Source organism: Enhydra lutris, unplaced genomic scaffold, assembly GCF_002288905.1.
Source record: "Enhydra lutris kenyoni isolate GAN:26980312 unplaced genomic scaffold, ASM228890v2 scaffoldscaffold64, whole genome shotgun sequence".
Classification (NCBI taxonomy): domain Eukaryota; kingdom Metazoa; phylum Chordata; class Mammalia; order Carnivora; family Mustelidae; genus Enhydra; species Enhydra lutris.
Window position 1 is genome coordinate 8,463,148 of NW_019154148.1, and position 17,778 is coordinate 8,480,925.

Consider the following 17,778-nt stretch of genomic DNA (forward strand, 5'->3'; position numbering starts at 1 on the left):
CTGCCTTCGGCTCAGGTCATGATCCTAGGGTCTTGGGATCGAGTCCCACATCGGGCTCTCTGTTGAGCAGAGAGCCTGTTTCTCCCTCTCCTTCTGCCTCTGCCTGCCTCTCTGCCTACTTGTGTTCTGTCTGTCAAATAAATAAATAAAATCTTAAAAAAAAAAAAAAAAATCCAAACCATCTCCCTGCAGACTCCTTGGCTAGGCCTTCAAGGGTTAGCCCCTAACCCAATCCTAGAGCTGACATCCTATTGCTTGCTTAAACACCTGTCTCCAGCCAAAGAAATAAAATCTTTTAAAACACTCCAGCCTAAGGGCGCTGGGTGGCTCAGTCGGTTCAAGCTTCTGCCTTTGGCTCAGGTCATGATCCTAGGGTCCTGGGATCGAGCCCCATATCAGGCTCTCTGCTCAGTGGGGAGCCTGCTTCCCCCGATCTCTCTGCCTGCCTCTCTGCCTACTTGTGATGTCTGTCAAATAAATAAATATAAAATAAATAAACAAAATCTAAAAAACAAAACAAACAAAAAACACTCCAGCCTAAACACACACTACCCATTTTCCTGTGTTCGCATATGCCGTTGCCTCATCTAAGGAAGACTTCAACTCTCTTCCAACTCTCCATCTACAGAAATCCTGCACACCTTACCAGGTCCAGCTCAAGTCTTCTTCTTTCCCTGTCCATTCTAGATGAAAGCGGTTCCAACCCAAAGCTACATTACCTTCTCTTTATTTTTAAAAAATTTTTTTTAAAGATTTTTATTTATTTGAGAGAGAGAGCAAGAGAGATCACAGAGAGAGGGAGAAGCAGACTCACTGCTGAGCAGGGAGTGGGATCATGACCTGAGCGGAAGGCAAACTCTTTAACAACTGAGCCACCCAGGCGCCCCTTCCCTTCTCTTTACTTTTTAGCTCCTTTACTCGCATACAGTTCCTATAACTACATTTTAAGCTCACTGTTTGGAACACGTGGCATAGGGAATATCATAAGTAAAATTCTCTTACACAGATCTGGGTGTTGAAGGACTGGAGAATACTAAACTCAGGCAGACATCAAACTCTGTGTCCTATTTTGTCCTCACAACTGCCAGGAGGGAATAATGCTGGTTCCTAGGATAGGATATTCCGTTTCCTAAATCAGAGGTAAAAAGATTTAACCGTGGCTGATTCTTAACCTGCTGATTCTAGTTTTTTCCATCTTAAGATTCAGCCTTTGGGTCTCCAAACAAACTGAAGACCAAGACCAGGACCTATAAAGGCCGAGAGAAACCATTTTCTGAGGTTCTCAGCACATTAAAACTGAAGATGTGTCTGAAGTGGGTTAAAAAACTGTGATGTGTCTGACATCTTCCCATCCTTTTCCCCGAACGCCGTCAGTCTGTCTCCGGGCCCTTACGTGTAATCTTATTCAAGGAGACATCCCAAACTGAAAAAGGAAATAACCTTGGGTTATAGCATTCTGAACTCTGTGCTGGGTAAGGCGGCGGCAGGCTGCTACGCCCAGAGAGATGACTCTGCAGGAACGGTGGCGCCGAGTTACAAGCACAGCGCTGCGAAGTCAACTCCAGGCCAGGCCAGGGGAGCCCGCGCCGGGTTCCGTCCCGGGCCCGCACATGCCGCCTCCGGGAACCGGCCCCTCCCGATGGCCCAGAGGAGCTCCCACCCGGTCTGCCGACTGCCATTTGCCCCTAAGCCAAGGGAACGGGATGCCCATCCCGGGGGCCAGGTCCAGGCCCCGGCGGCGTAGGAACCGAACAGCTGGGGATGAAAGGCCGGGCAGCGGGCCCACTAAGGTACCAGGGCATCCAGGCGCCGGAACGCCGGCCCCGCCCCAGGGCGCGCGCGCCTGAGGTTCCCGATTCCGGGGCGGCCCACCTCCTTCCCTCCCGCCCAATCAACAGCCACTTCCTGCCTCATTCCCAGCCAATCCTCACACTCCACGAAGAATAGCCCTAGGGGGCGTATGGGAAGGTGCATAGAGCGATGGCCACAGCGGCCAACCAAAGACCGGAGCTTGTGCGGGGGGGCGGGACTTGGCGCCGGCCGTAGCTACTCAGGAGCGAGGGGCGGACGCAGGGCTGGGCTTCGCGCGGTGGGGTTCGCTCGCGCGGCAGCGGCGGTAGCCGAGGCCTCTTGGTTCTGCGGCACGTGACGGTCGGGCCGCCTCTGCCGCTGTCTCCACTGCAGCGTCGGGCCAGGTGTGCGGGCGGGTGGAGGCGCTGGCACCGCCCGCGGTTCCCGTAAAACTCGAGGTGAGACAGGAGGCCCACGCGTGTCCTCAGGCCTGTGAGGACCTTGGGGGGCCTGGGTGCGGGGCGCGGCGGCCGAAGGGCCGGGCGTGGCCGGGGCCGAGGGGGTCGGGCTGGGTTTGAGGGCCCAGGCCCCAGCAGACGCGCCGGCGGTGAGGAACGAGGCCCGAATCTGGGCTGCTCGGTGTGGGGAGCCAGGCCCTGGCCGCGCCGCCGGGGGCGGGAGGCGTGGCAGGTGCCCTAGAGGCTCCCTTGACCTCTGGGTGGCTAACTTCTTCCTATGGCTTTGCTTCTAGGGCTTTCTGAGGCCTTTTACTGGCTACCTGGGAAGCCGCGAGGTGGGTCGGAGTCAGCGGGGAAAGGTCTGGAGTGGGATCGGGCCTAGTCGGCGCTCCTAGCCGTGGGAAAAGGGGGTCTCAGACGGGGAGGGAACGTATGGGATTAGCCTTACAGGTTCGGTGGGGGAAGATAAACCCGCGAAGCGAAGACTGAACCCTAGCACCCCCGAAGAATGGAGAATGTGCTAGAACACGCCTTGGTTGAAAAACTTCAGTCTTAACATTTACACCTGTTTGGGGGTGGGGAAGGATCCAGTCGGAAATTCAGGGGACGTTATTAAAAAGCAGGAGAGCACCCAAAAGCTCACCGAGGGCAGGGCGCTTTATGGTGGAGGAAACAGGAGACCCAGAGCTATGAAATGACTGGCCCAAGGTCATGCCCATAAATTTTATGATCACGTTTGGGATTATAGCTGAGGGCAGGGCAGTTTTGGTGGAGGGGTTGAGGGTATAACGGCCCTGGTTCATGCCCTTTGGATCATTTGTTGTTGTGTGAACTTAGGCAGTTCACTTACCGTTTGGGTCCTAGTTCTCCACAAATAACGGAGGTGATAATACCTGATGAAGTTGTTGTTAGAACTAAATTGGGTGTACAGTAAGGTGGGGAAGTCTGACACATAGTGTTAGATGAATAATGATTGCAGTGTTGCTCAAATCCCAGTTCCTTTGGTCCACTGCACTCCCATGCTGCGTTTCGAGTTAGGTCCTGTTGCCCAGTATCTGAAGTCACATTTACGTCTTTATTTTTAATTCAAACTTTAATGAACGTACAGCGCAGTGTTTGTTTCTGGCTGAAGCTACGTTTACAGTAACGGGAGGGAGAACTGGATCTAGTGGGTCGGCTGCTGGGAATGGCACACGTCAGTGAATGCCCATTGAGGGACGTTAAACTGAGTTGAATGTTAAAAGCTTGCGAGGACAAAGGTGAGCCACGGTTAAGTCTCTTTTCCTCTGATTTAGGAAACGGAATATTTTGTTCAATTTTGTAATGAGTAGACTTCTGTCTTTAAGAGAGGAGTTGTGTTGAGTTTTGAGGTGCTACTGTATCTTAGCTTTTTCCGCATCGTTTGGGGGTCATGAATAGAATCATTGCCATGTTGTACACTTGCTGTAATTATACTCAGAGCAGACTTGGAACAGAGAGGTAAAGCACTGTGTGGGAGTTCTTCGCACCAGCCAGGGTGCACAAGCCAGCAGGCCTGGTAACTGAATCACGAGAAGGCTGGAGTGAACGGTGTATTGGAGTGAATGAGTCCTACAACAGCAGATTTTCTGACCTATCTGAAAATGGGTGTTAGCATCCGGCTCCACCTAACTATCATTGGTCAGGCAGTTCAGCTGACATTATCTTCCAAGAACCATGAGAGGTAAACGGTTGGGCAGAAGCTGTTGCTGCCCTTTTAGCAATCATGCTGTTGCATACTTTCATGAGAGTTCACTTTGTCCTGCAAGATAGCTTCAGGCATGAAGTGACGGTTGGGAAGCAGAAGGCAGAGTCTTGAATTCCAGGCCCAGCATGGTAAGTAACTGACTTAGGAACCACCTTGGTTTCCCCATCTTCAAGGTAGAAATGGGAAGTCTCCTGGCTGCCTCACCATTCGGGGGGGGGGGGTTACTGGGAGGGACAAATAAGATGGTGAACAGGGAACTGCTACACTCCTGGCAGAAGAACTGGCAGTCCATAACAACTCCTAGGAAAAATAAAGGGCCCGCACATAGTTGTAACCTGTATAGCTTACTGTAGAACTTCATTGGGAAAGTGCTGCTGGTTGGTCGATTTTTTAACTGCAACAGATGTACTTGTAAATTAAGCTTAACTTTGAGCTCTGAAACCAATTTGGAGAATTTTTTGTTTGTTTGTTTGTTTTTTGATAAAGAATTTAGAGGATTGGGCGCCTGGGTGGCTCAGTTGTTAGGCAGCGGTCTTTGGTTTGGGTCCTGATAACCAGGGTCCTGGGATGGAGGCCCCCGTCGGGCTCCCCACTCAGTGGGAAGCCTGCTTCTCCCTCTGCCTGCCGCTCCCCCTGCTTGTGCTCCCTCTCTGTGTCTCTCTCTGTCAAATAAATAAATAAAATCTTGAAAAAGAAAAAAGAATTTAGAGGATCTTCAGCAATGTGTTTTGAGTATTCACATGTTAAACCTAATTAGGTTATAGGAAAAAAAAAAGTGGTGGTATGGAAAAACCAATTATGTTCCCATCAATGAAAAACAAAATTCAAAACTCGAAACAAGGTGTGTGTGTGTGTGTGTGTGTGTGTGTGTATGTATGTATGTGTATATATATATATATATGTATTTTTTTTTTTTTTTTTTTTTTTTTTAAGATTTTATGTGAGAGTGATCACGAGCAGGGGGAAGGGTAGAGGGAGAAGCAGACTCCCCAGGGAGCCAGATGTGGGACTCCATTCTAGGACCCTGGGATTACGACCTGAGCCAAAGGCTGACATTTAACTAACTGAACCACCCAGGCACCCATATAGCTATATTTTTAAGTGGATAAGCATTCACAATAAAGATTATGTTTTATGTGGGGCCCCCGCCCCCACAATGCTTTTAATTTTTGACTAGATGCATGTGTAATACAGTCAGAAGGTATAGAGTAGTAAATTGGTTCATCAGTGACTGGAATCAAATCCCTTTTAACTGGTTCCTTTCCAATCGAAGACTTACAATTTCTTGCTTGCCTTAAAACTTCGAGTTTTAGAACCATTAAAACTTACGTGGTATCACTAGGCCATATGTAGTAATAGTAGAAATCCCTGCTAGGGTTATGCATATATCCTGCAAGCCAGGCACTTGCATTTTGTTTATACAGTGACCCTAAGAAGTATATAGTGTTCTTATTCTCATTTAAGAGATGAAGAAACTGAGGCCCCAAAGTTAGCAGTTCACTCGCTGTACCAAGTTACTGGATAGTCCAGGAGCGATTGTGACTTCTGAGTACCTGCTCACAAACACTGCTTTGTGTCTAACTGTGACCTCGGACAGTTTCTGTAATTTCTCTTAGCTTTAGTTTTCTCCTATGTCAGCTGAGGGTGATCAAACCTCCTGGTGTTCTTGTAGGGATTAAATTAGACAACCTGAGATATTTAAACCCCATAAGACCAACATTTTTAAAGGGTGTATTAATAGATGAGTGGATAACCTGCATGAAAGAAAGACTGCCTCATTTCTTATATGCTGCCTTAAAAAATAAATTGGTTTTGTTTTTGTTTTTGCTTTTTTTTTTTTTTTTTGAACAACCAAGAACATTAGGTAGGTCATTTCTTCTGTTCCTCTTTCTAATTTCTCATGGATTAAAGGAATTATTTGAAATAGCTTAACTTCTTTTAAGAGACAAGTCCCACAAAGAAAAGCCCAGAACCAAATGGCTTTACTGGTTAAATCTACCAAATACTTAAACAAGAATTAACATCAGTCATTCATAGACTCTTCCAAAAATAGAAGAGAGCACACTTCCCACTCTTTCTATGAGGCCAGTATTATACTGATACCAAAACCAGAGACTTCACAAGAAGACTGTAGACCTGTATCTTTATGAAAATAGATGCAAAACCCTCAAAATGCTAGCAGATAGAATCCAGCAACATATAAAAAGGACTATACGCCATGACCAACTGGCGTCACTATCTCAGAAATGCAAGGTTGGTTCAGCATTCAATAATGAATGTAACACTCTACATTAATAAAGGACAAAAACCATATCTCATAGACACAGAAAAAAGCTTTTGACAAAATGCTCCCTTTCATGATAAAAATAAACAAATTGGGGAACGTGGGTGGCTCAGTTGGTTAAGCGACTGCCTTCAGCTCAGGTCATGATCCTGGAGTCCCCGGATTGAGTCCCGCATCGGGCTCCCTGCTTGGCAGGGAGTCTGCTTCTCCCTCTGGCCCTCCCCTGTCTCATGCTCTCTCTCTCTCTCTCAAGTAAATAAAATCTTTATTTAAAAAAATAATAAAATGGGAATAGAAAGAACTTCTTCAGCTTGATGAAGTGACAAATAATCCCTTCCTGGGGATTTCTTCTGTTCCTCTTTCTAATTTCACATGGATTATAGGAATTAGGGTTGAAATTTCCTAACTTCTTTTAAGAAACAAAGTCCCACAAATAAAAGCCTACAACCAAATGCCTTTATTGGTAAATTCATTCAGAAACCTAGGGAGGAATTAATACCAATCCTTCCACAAACTCCTCTGAAAAATAGGAGGGAGAGAATACTTCTCAACCCATTTAGTAAGGTCAGTATTCCCTAAATACCAAAACCAGACAAAGCCTTCACAAGAAAAGAAAACCATACACCTATATATATTTTATTTTAATAATATTTTTTTTATTAACATGTAATGTATTATGAGTCCCAGGGGTACAGGTCTGTGAATCATCAGGCTTACACACTTCACAGCACTCAACCATAGCACATACCCTCCCCAATGTCCATAACCCAGCCACCCTATCCCTACTTCTCTCCCCCATACGCCAAAATACATAGATAGATAGATAGATAGATAGATAGATTTTTTTTTTTAAACGTAAGCTCTACGCCCAACATGGAGCTTGAACTCCTGACTCGTGATCAAGAGTTGCATGCTCTACTGACTTAGCAGCCAGGTGCCCCAGACCGATATTTCCTATGAAAAAAATAGACTTAAAAAGGTAAAATATAGAAATTTTAAATTTAATGAACTCAAAAAATAAGGCTCCATTTGTTTTAAATACCTTTTTTTTCTACACAGACCCTTATTGAGAATAAAGTTTTATGCCTTACAGGGTACAAATTTACTATTTCTTTAGCGTGCCCATTCCTAAAGTTGATCTAAGTGGTTATCTGAATTTGCTGAAATTCAATGCAGAATTGTCTGTTTCTGTTAAATCAGATATTACGTGTACAGGTGAAGTCTCCTGTGTTATTAAATGTATGTAGTAAAATAGTTGGGATTGTCTTTTTTCAGAGTGTGCTGAGAACAGAATTAGAATTAACCAAGAAATAAATTGAATTTTGGAGAATTCATGAACAGAAATAATCAGTGACAAAGCAGGAAAAAAATCACAGATAAACATGGACATTTCTGTCTACGAATGCTGAAATTGTAGAGATACCATTGCAAGGAAGAGTTAAGAAATCATACAGTGTGGTTGGAGGAAAGCAAGTTTTTCTGGCCATGCAAAATTATTCAGCTTTGCTGAAAAACGTTGGAGGAGGAGGCAGGTGTATTAGACCTGTGGGTCTTGTATGAGAATTGAACTAATTCAATTGGTTGTACTAATTGTGCATCAAAGAACGAACTATTTGTTTATACCTACCTATAAAGTCCTGGACTCTGATAGACTTTGTATTACCTTTTTCTGTTTTCACAGCAGGCTTTCCCACCAGTAGTACTATTACCCCGCAGCTGTAAAACAGGGAAGAAGACTCCTGGGAGTTCAGTAAGCTGAGCAGGGCCACAGGGAGGAGCAGGGGAGTCTGGGGCCCAGGCTTCTCTGGGTTATACCAACTACATGTGCCGTACTGCCTTGGGTTATCAGGAATTACTTTTCTGAATTGTCCTTTTTTTTTTTTTTTTTTTTATGAATTCACTCTTGTAAAAGTTAAAAAGTGTCGACTGCAGTATTAAAAGTGAGTAGATTAGGTGCTCTTGAAGACTCCTGTCCCTGAGATTTTGAGAGCTAGACTTAGTGCTCTGTCCTTGGGAAATTGGGAATCAAGCCAGAAGTCATGTATATTATAAGTATAGTATAAATGTGTGTGTTTGTCCATGTGAACCCAGAGGGTGCAGATACTCTGGCATGGATATAGGTAGATAATTACATTTAATTACTAAAAACAAAACCGCTATTAACTGGAAGGAAAAGAGAAAGACTTGACCTCTTCAAGTTCAGATTTCTTTTTTTTTTTTTTTTTTTAAGATTTTATTTACTTATTTGACAGAGAGAAATCACAAATAGGCAGAGAGGCAGGCAGAGAGAGAGAGGAGGAAGCAGGCTCCCCGCCAAGCAGAGAGCCCGATGCGGGACTCGATCCCAGGACCCCGAGATCATGACCTGAGCCGAAGGCAGAGGCTTAACCCACTGAGCCACCCAGGCGCCCCTCAAGTTCAGATTTCTAATCCAGCTCATTTTTCCGAGTCTTCCTTTATAATTTTAAGCTTTACAGAAGGAGGTCAGTTTAAAGCTGGTTTCTGGACAACTTTGCTCAAGTCTGAAGTGCCATCTTTGTTGATCCAGTATACGTCATTTAAAAACATTTAATTTCAGGGGCACCTGGGTGGCTCAGTGAGTTAAGTGTCTGCCTTCAGCTCGGGTCATGATCCCAGGGCCCTGGAATCAAACCCCACATCGGGCTCCCTTCTCAGTGCGGAGCCTGCTTCTCCTTCTCCCTCTGCCTACTTCTGCTCTCTATCACTCTGTCAAATAAATAAATAAAAATATTTTTAAAAAGACCATTTAATTTTGAACTAATTATAGACCTGTAAGAAGTTGCAATAATAGTACAGAGCAGTCTCTGGCAACCATCATGCAACTTCCCCCAATTGTAGCATTTTTTTTTTAATTTTTTTTTTTTGGAAGTAGGTTCCATGCCCAGGGTGGAGCCCAGTGCTGGGCTTGAACTCACAACCCTGAGATCAAGACCTGAACCAAGATCCAGGGTCAGACACCTAACTGACTGAGCCACCCAGGCATCCCCTGAGTTATAGCTTCTTACATAACTATAGTTCAATCTCGAATCCAGGAAATTGACATTGGTACAATCTACAGACCTTACTTAGAGTTTACCAGGATTTACATGCACTTGTGTGTGTATGTAGTTCTATGCAGTTTTATCATGTTGGGAATTTATTTTTGAAATTGCTGCTTTTTTGGCATTGTTTTTGTAGAAAGAGAATACTAGCATGAGTCTTAAGTGGTACTAACCTGTGCATTTTTTGCAAGTTAGATAAAGAAAAGAAAAGGTTATAGTATTATGAGTTTATTTTGATACTGACCCCAAAACCCCCCCAAATTGATTTGTAGAACTACTACTACAGTATATTCATTAAGTCTGAAAACACAGGCAAGTATACATAATGTCATCAAGGTCACTTTTAATCCGTAAAACATTTTTATGTTTCCAGATTTTTTTTTTTTAAAGATTTTATTTATTTATTTGACAGAGAGAGATCACAAGTAGGCAGAGAGGCAGGCAGAGAGAGAGGAGGAAGCAGGCCCCCTGTGGAGCAGAGAGCCCGATGTGGGGCTCGATCCCAGGACCCTGGGATCATGACCCGAGCCGAAGGCAGAGGCTTTAACCCACTGAGCCACCCAGGCGCCCCTGTTTCCAGATTTTTAAAAATCCCCTTGCCCCTTGTGTTTTCAGACTTTATGGATACCATATTACAGATTGAGTTCCTGATTGACTTTTTTTTTTTTTTTTTTTCATATTTGATACCTCCTTGGCACTCGTGGAATTGGATACCATTAACAAACATTGGTTTAGTGTCTTACTCTAGCCAAGTTTTCTGATGGGCATCAGATGCATTTTTTCCTTTAACCCGTTTTTAATATATAATTCCCAGTCTGAGCCTGTGATTGCCAGAAAACACTCTTGAACTCTGCCACCCAGCTTTTATCAGAAGTCCAGTTGATTGACTGATGAGGATTTGAAGGATATGCAGTCTGTCGATTTCTCTAGAACCTAGGTATTGTAGGTTTTATTTTTATTATTTTATTTTTTAAAGATTTATTTATTTGAAAGAAAGTGTGTTCACTTGTGAGCATGGGGAGGGGCAGAAGGAGAGGGAGAGAGTCTCAAGTAGAGTCCTGCTGAATGGGGAGCCTGGTCCCGCCCTCGATCTCACCACCCTGAGATCAGAAGCCCAGCCGAAATAAGAATCAGATGCTTAACCCTGAGCCACCCAGCTGTCCCGTAGGTTTTGTTTTAGATCAAGTTCTGGATCAGTAGAAATCAGAACTTGGACCATATGGAGTTGGCCCCCACAGTTACTGGTTTTACTGACTAAGCCTTTGCTTAAAGGGTATCATAAGACAGAACCACACAAAACTCCCATTTGTATATAACTGAATGGTATTTTTGAGACAAGTTGTCCACTTCAGTAGATTCATAGATGTTGAAAGATTTTCATATTTGTGCTTTTGTTTTCTGATTGCAGGCTGTCCTGGGGGTCCATGACTGTAGTGATTTTAATTTGGCTAAGATAGGAATTTAAACAGCCCACTGTGAGACTCTCATAGCACCGACTAGCCTAGCTACAGGTGGTTCATCCACCCAGCATTTGCGTCCTGGCTCAGAGGGGCTTTGCTGTAGAGTTTAAGGTAAGAGTCTTGCAGTGATAAAAGTTATGAGAGACAGGGAGAGAAGATGGCCTCTGAAAGAAGACCAAAAAATGAAGTGATCTAAGAATATAATGGCTTAAAGTTGGAGGTGGGGGGCTGTCATGGCGTGCAGGAATGTGGGAAGCCTTGCTGTCAAAGAGCTGATAGATCTTGGCATGAACTGTGAAATAGAAGAGAATTTTAGCAAATGTGACCAATGTTTCTTTATTATAGGAGAATGTTTCTTGGTTTAAAGGTAATTGCTTTATGCACTTTTACTCCTCAACCTTCCAAATCTACGAACCACTTGCTCTGTGGCTCTGGGGAAGTTGGGGGGGGGTGTGTGTGCTGTTTGTTTTCTAAATTAAGCATTCTTGCTTTGTTGTTGAACTCCTTGTTACAGATTTCCTATCGATAATCTTAGAAGCAAAGTGACAGTAGAAGTGTGCTCTCTGCTTAGGAGTCTGTCAGCGTAAAGACAAATGAAGACTTTAAAGGGAGAAAAAAAACCTCTGAAATCTTCCTAGCTGTTAAAATATGTGGAAAATCACTTTGTGTCTTTCAGACAAAAGCGTTTGTGGAATTACCAAGTGGGGTGCACTGCACCAGGCTGCAGGAGCCTTGGCTTCTGATCCTGATTCTGCCAATAACTGATTGTTGGCAAGTCGGTCTCTGGACCTCATTCTTGTGCAAAAAGGAGAGCTAGACTAGATTCCTGTGGTATAGTTCAGCTCCAGGATTTTTTTGAAGGGGTGGGAGATCAACCATTTGAGGCATAATTGTGGAACATCTTTTTTTTTTTTTTTTTTTTTTTTTTTTTTTAATTAATTTTTAGAAAAGGTTTAGGTTTACAGAGAAATTATGAAGACCACGCAGAGGATTCCTATATGATGCACATCCAGTTTCCCCTACTGTTAACAACTTAAAATTAGTATGGAACATTTGATTATAATTAATGAACCAATCTTTTTTTTTTTTTTAAAGACTTTATTTATTTATTTGACAGACAGAGATCACAAGTAGGCAGAGAGGCAGGCAGAGAGAGAGGAGGAAGCAGGCTCCCCGCTGAGCAGAGAGCCCGATGTGGGGCTCGATCCCAGGACCCTGGGATCATGACCTAAGCCGAAGGCAGAGGCTTTAACCCACTGAGCCACCCAGGCGCCCTAATGAACCAATCTTGATACATAAATATTAACTAAACTTTTCTTTAATTCATGTTTCCCTTGTTTTTACTCACTGTCCCTTTTCTGTTCCAGGATACATTGCATTTAGTCAGATTTCCTTAGGCTCTCCTTGGCTGCAACCGTTCTTTAGACTTTCCTTAGTTTTGACGGCCATGACATTTTTGAGGACTACTGGTTAGGATGTTTTGTAGAATGTCCTCCTGTTGTTGCAGTTTTGTTTGGTGCTTTTCTCATGATTAGGCTGGGGATACGGATTTTTGGGAGGAAGACTGCAGAGGTTAAAGTCCTTTTTTCATCACATTGTGTCAAGGGTACATACTCTCAACATGACCTCTCACTGTTGATGTTGACCTTGGTCACCTGGGTGAGATAGCTTTTGCCAGGTTTCTCCAGTGAAACGTTTCTCTCTCTTTCTCTCTCTCTCTCTTGGTTTTCCCATACTGTGCTCTTGGGAGGACATCACTGTGTAGCCGCCTACATGTAAGGAGTGGGGGATTAGGCTCTCCTTCCTTCAAGGAGGAGTAGCTGCATAGATCAGTTGGAATATTTCTGCATGGGAGATTTGTCTCTTCTCCCCCATTTCTTTCTTTACCCGTGTATTTGTATCAGATGGACATTTACTTTATACTTAGGGTATTATCTAGTACCACTTATTTTGTTGACTCATACTGTTCCACTTTGGCCACTGGGCACTCTTGTGTTCCTTTAACATACCACCCCCCCAATCATGATGGGTGTTTTATTTTTGTTTTCTTTTTTGAACATTTCTCTGGCACTGTGAGATGTTCCAGGCTCATCTTACTTATTTCCTACCCCAATCCTAGAGTTGGCCACTTCTCTAAAGGGCCCTGTTTCCTTTAATTGGAAGTGTTATTAAAAATCAAGATCTTGGGGGCGCCTGGGTGGCTCAGTGGGTTAAAGCCTCTGCCTTCAGCTCGGGTCATGATCTTGGGGTCGCGGGGAGCCTGTTTCCCTTCCTCTCTCTCTGCCTACTTGTGATCTCTGTCAAATAAATAAATAAAATCTTTTTTAAAAAAATCAAGATCTTGGGGTGCCTGGGTGGCTCAGGGGGTTAAGCCTCTGCCTTTGGCTCAGGTCATGATCCCAGGGTCCTGGAATCGAGCCCCGCATCGGGCTCTCTGCTCAGCAGGGAGCCTGCTTCCCCCTCTCTCTCTGCCTGCCTCTCTTCCTACTTGTGATCTCTCTCCGTCATATAAATAAATTCTTTTTTTTTTTATTAAAGATTTTATTTATTTATTTGAGAGAGAGAGAGAGAGAGAGAGAGAGTATGAGAAGGGGGAGGGTCAGAGGGAGAAGTAGACCCCCTGCCAAGCAGGGAGCCCAATGCGGGACTCAATCCCAGGACTCCAGGATCATGACCTGAGCCGAAGGCAGTGGCTTAACCAACTGAGCCACCCAGGCGCCCTAAATAAATAAACTCTTTTTTTTTTTTTTTTTTTAAAGATTTATTTATTTATTTATTTGACAGACAGAGATCACAAGTAGGCAGAGAGAGAGGAGGAAGCAGACTCCCTGCCGAGCAGAGAGCCTGATGCGGGGCTCGATCCCAGGACCCTGAGATCATGACCCGAGCCGAAGGCAGAGGCTTTAACCCACTGAGCCACCCAGGCGCCCAATAAATAAACTCTTAAAAAAAAATCAAGATCTTGGTACTAGGTATATTTATTGCTACTGAGGTGTAGTTTCTTCTAGGCCTTCACAGGTGACACAGCAGGGAAACGTGTGTACTAACGGGCATATGTGTGCATATCTAGAAATACTACATGTAACCCTCCGTGAATTAGCTGCAGCATGAGTTTACACCGATGTCTCCAGCCCTCTCCCATTACTATAGGGCTGTTCCAGCCTCTTGCCCTTGCTTATCGGTCAGCGTGCACACCTAACAGTGAAAAGGTGGCTCCCACCTTCCACCACCCGTATACTCACTTGCTCAGTTCTCGTGTCCGTATACAGCAGTATCAGGATTGTCAACCTGTACGCCCCTGGGAACGAACTTACCAGCTGGTAAAGTGCTTTTGCACAGTCTAGTTTACAGACTCCGAAGTTACGTAGGTCAGCATCCTCTCTCTACCCCTTCCAGTGAGGTGGTTTAATGTATGTGTAACAGATTGTCACATCCTACGTGCTGTCCTTGGGTCACTCGACCTCCTAAATGATTTTCTAAGGTTTTCATCCAGTGAGATTCACTCTCTGTGCTGTGACGTTTCATGGGTTTTGACAAATGCAGAGTTACGTATCCATAATTCTAGCAACCTACAGAGTAGTCTCACTGCCTGAATTATCCCTCTGTGCTGATGGCATTCATCCTGACCACCTCCCCCGAACCTCTGGTGACCACTGATTTTTTTACTGTATTGTAGTTTTGCTTTTTCCAGAATGTCATATTGCAATTATACAACATTTTTCCCTTTCGGACTGGCTTCTTTCACTTAGCAATATGCATTTAAAATTCATCCAAGTCTTTTTGTGGCTTGATAACTCATTTCTTTGAGTTGCTGAATAATATTGCATTGCAGTTTGTTTATTCATACAGCTATTGAAGGATATTTTTGGTCCTTCCAAGTTTGGGGTGGTTATGGATAAAGCTGCTAGAAACACTGGTGTGGAGGGTTTTGTGCATATGTAATCCTTCAGATCAGTTGGGCAAGTACATAGGAACATGATTGCCGAATAGATGGTAAGACTACGTTTAGTTTTGTAAGAAATTGCCACACTGTCTTCCAGAAAATGCTGTTTTGCATTTTCACCAGCAATAAATGAGAGCTCCTGTTGCTTCACACCTTTGCCAGTGTTTGGATCTTGGCCATTCTAATACGTGTGTGGTGGTATCTTGGTTTAATTTGCAAGTAGCCAGTGACAGATGATACTGAGCATCTTTTCATGTTTATTTTTCATCTCTGTATCTTTGGTGAGCTATCTTCAGAATTTTTTGTCCATTCTGTAACTGGATGGTTGGTTTTCTCTTCGGTGAGTGTGAGTTCTTTGTACAGTTTGGAAACCAGTCTGTTATCAGTTGTGCGTTTTCCAAGCATTTTCTCCTTGTCTGATTTGTCTTTTCATTCTCTTAAGTCTTTCACAGAGTTGAAGTTTTTAATTTAATAAAATCTGGCTTACTGATTTTTCTTTCCATATATCTTGCTTTTGATGTTGTATGTAAAACCTTATTGTGAGACCCAAGATCACCGAAGTTTTCTCCTATGGTTTCTTCTAGAAAGCATAGTAGTGCAACATCCTGTGTAAATACCCACCCAGTCAGTGCTACCTTTTGGACTCCATTCCATGTAGGGGGGCTGAAAGAAGATGGGGGGATTCTGTGTCTTAGTAATGTTGGATTTTCATTAACAAAGCAGAGAATTAAAGTCACCTTAAAATTTATTGGTGAATTCTTTGTAAATATGGACAAATCTCTAACACAACTTGGAACATTTAAGTTGACTTACTAGTGGATCTTGGAACTAGAATGGACCTATTGGTTGTAGCATTTGGGGGGGATATTGGCAAATACTGTAACAATACTGGTGTAACAGTACTGGTGTTAACACAGCGTATGTGGAGCTGGCAGAGGGTAAGGCTCATTAAGGTAAGAGCTCTGAGAGGCGTGGTTTGGCAGGACTGATGCCTCACAGGTTCCATAGCCTTCTGGATTATGTGAAGGGAATAGGTGAATGCCTGCACACTTCTCTCACCTAAAAAACCAGGTTCTGCACCCCAGAGTGTAGAGGAAACGGCAGTGGGTGAGAAGTGCATTTTCTGAAGCTTCCTAGAGACTTCCTGTGTTGTTCCTGACAGGACAGGTAGCCAGCCTTCTGCTCTGTGAAAAGGGTTTTCCTTGTAGTGGGACCACTCTGCCTCCCCGACACAGATGCCTCCCCCCCCCCCCCCCCATCCTAGGCCCACAGCCTGGGCTCACTCTTCCACAGTCGCTCTGCCCTCACTAACCCTATCTGAACCTCCCCATTCCAGATCACTCCTAAAGGCTCCTCCTGCCTGGTCTTCTTCCTGTCTTCTCTTCCGTTATGCCTTCTCAGTATGCAACTACATAGTAGCATTCTGTTTAGTGTAATAGAAATAGAGGATTTGAATTCTTTGAGTCTCACTTATTAGTTGTGATAATAAGTAGGTTATTTTGATTTCACTAAGTCTTGCTTCCTAACCCATAAAATAAAACGAGAGTAATACCTCACAGGAGATTTATATGAACAGTGTGTATGAAAGTGCTTTATAAACTGGAAAACCAAGCCCAGATGGATTATTCATAAACCCCAAGCAGTGGTCTCAAAGTGTGGTTCCCGGAACTTGCTGGAAAAGTAAAAATCCAGGCCTGGACTGCATCAGAAACTCAGACCAAGTCCAGCAGTCTTCTTCAGCAAGTCCCTGTGTGATGCTGACAGCTGTTTAAGTTTGAGAAACATAGCTCTACATTTTACTTAAAAACTGAAGGAGAGCTGTTTTGGTTGGCCTGGGCTGCTGAATAGAATACCACGGCAGGGGCTTAAATCATAGGAAATGATTTTCTTTCAGTTCTGGAGCCTGGAAGTCCCAGATCAAGGTGTTGTTGGGATTGGTTTCTGGTGAGGACGTTTCTCCTGCTTGCAGAGAACTGCTCCTGATTGTGTCCTCACACGGACTCTCCTCAGTGCATGAACGCTCCTAGTGTCCTACGTGGGTACCAGTTTCGCTGGATTAGGGCCCTATGCGCCCTGTGACCTCTTAACCTTAAGTCCTCTCTTAAAGGTTTTGTGTCTAGATACAGTCACATTGGGAATTAGGGCTTCAACATGCACATTTGGGTGGGAGAATCTAATTCAGTCTATAGCAGTGATATATCAACACATTAAAACTTACTGAGAGAAAAAAAATCAGTTCTTTTTTAAAGGCAAGTGTTTAGCCCACCAGACCATCTTCCTGATTAGCTTTTTTCCTTGGACAATGTGTGTTCCAGCACCAGTACTCAGTTCTAAGTAATCCATTGCTTTTGTACTTTTAATTACTACTAGTCTTAGCACATTTTATTTACTTTCAAAAAATCTTAGCTATATGTTGTTTTAGCTGTGTTTGGGGCTAGTTTGGTTTTATAGCTTATACCTGGGACTCTAATTGCCATTTATAGCTTTGTCTCTTTCTTTCTTTCTTTCTTTTTTTTTTTTTTTATGATTTTTATTTATTTAGGGGCATCTGAGCGGGTTGGTCTGACTCTGACTCTTGATCTCGGCTCAGGTCATGATCTTAGGGGTCTTGAGATAAAGCCCCGCATGGGCCTCCATGCTCAGTGTGGAGTCTGCTTGAGATTCTCACTCTCTCTTTCAAAATAAACAAAATCTTTAAAAAGAAAAAAACGTGCACACAAGTGGGGTGGAGGGGCAGAGGGAGAGGGACATGCAGAATCCACACTGAGCTTAGAGCCTGAGGCTGGCCTCCATCCCATGACCCTGAGATCATGACCTGAGCCAAAGTCAGACACTTAACCGACTGAGCCACCCAGGTGCCCCTATAGCATTGTTTCTATGGGCAAGAACTTGGGAATTAGATAAAATTGATTTAGATAAAAGGGTTGAAACAGCCTGTTTAGTTTCAGAGAGCAAGTTGTAAATCAAATAGCAATATTGCTATGCCATTCCAGAAAACAGAGGTCTTTCCAGTGAATAAATGAGAGATTACTTGTGTTTTTAAGTATATAAGAA

General features: G+C 43.8%; 1 protein-coding gene across 2 annotated transcripts in view; it reads left to right on the top strand.

Annotated features, from left to right (window-relative positions):
- Positions 1-2,127: 2,127 nt before the first annotated feature.
- Positions 2,128-17,778, top strand: part of LOC111158868 (calnexin) — a 35,916-nt gene continuing 20,265 nt past the window's right edge. The window contains exons 1-2 of one of the 2 annotated variants that reach the window (XM_022521167.1): positions 2,131-2,249; positions 10,730-10,892. The gene's annotated coding sequence lies outside the window, so the exon portion shown is untranslated. Of the gene's footprint in view, positions 2,250-10,729; positions 10,893-17,778 lie in introns of both variants that reach the window. The other variant, XM_022521166.1, reaches the window with a different exon arrangement.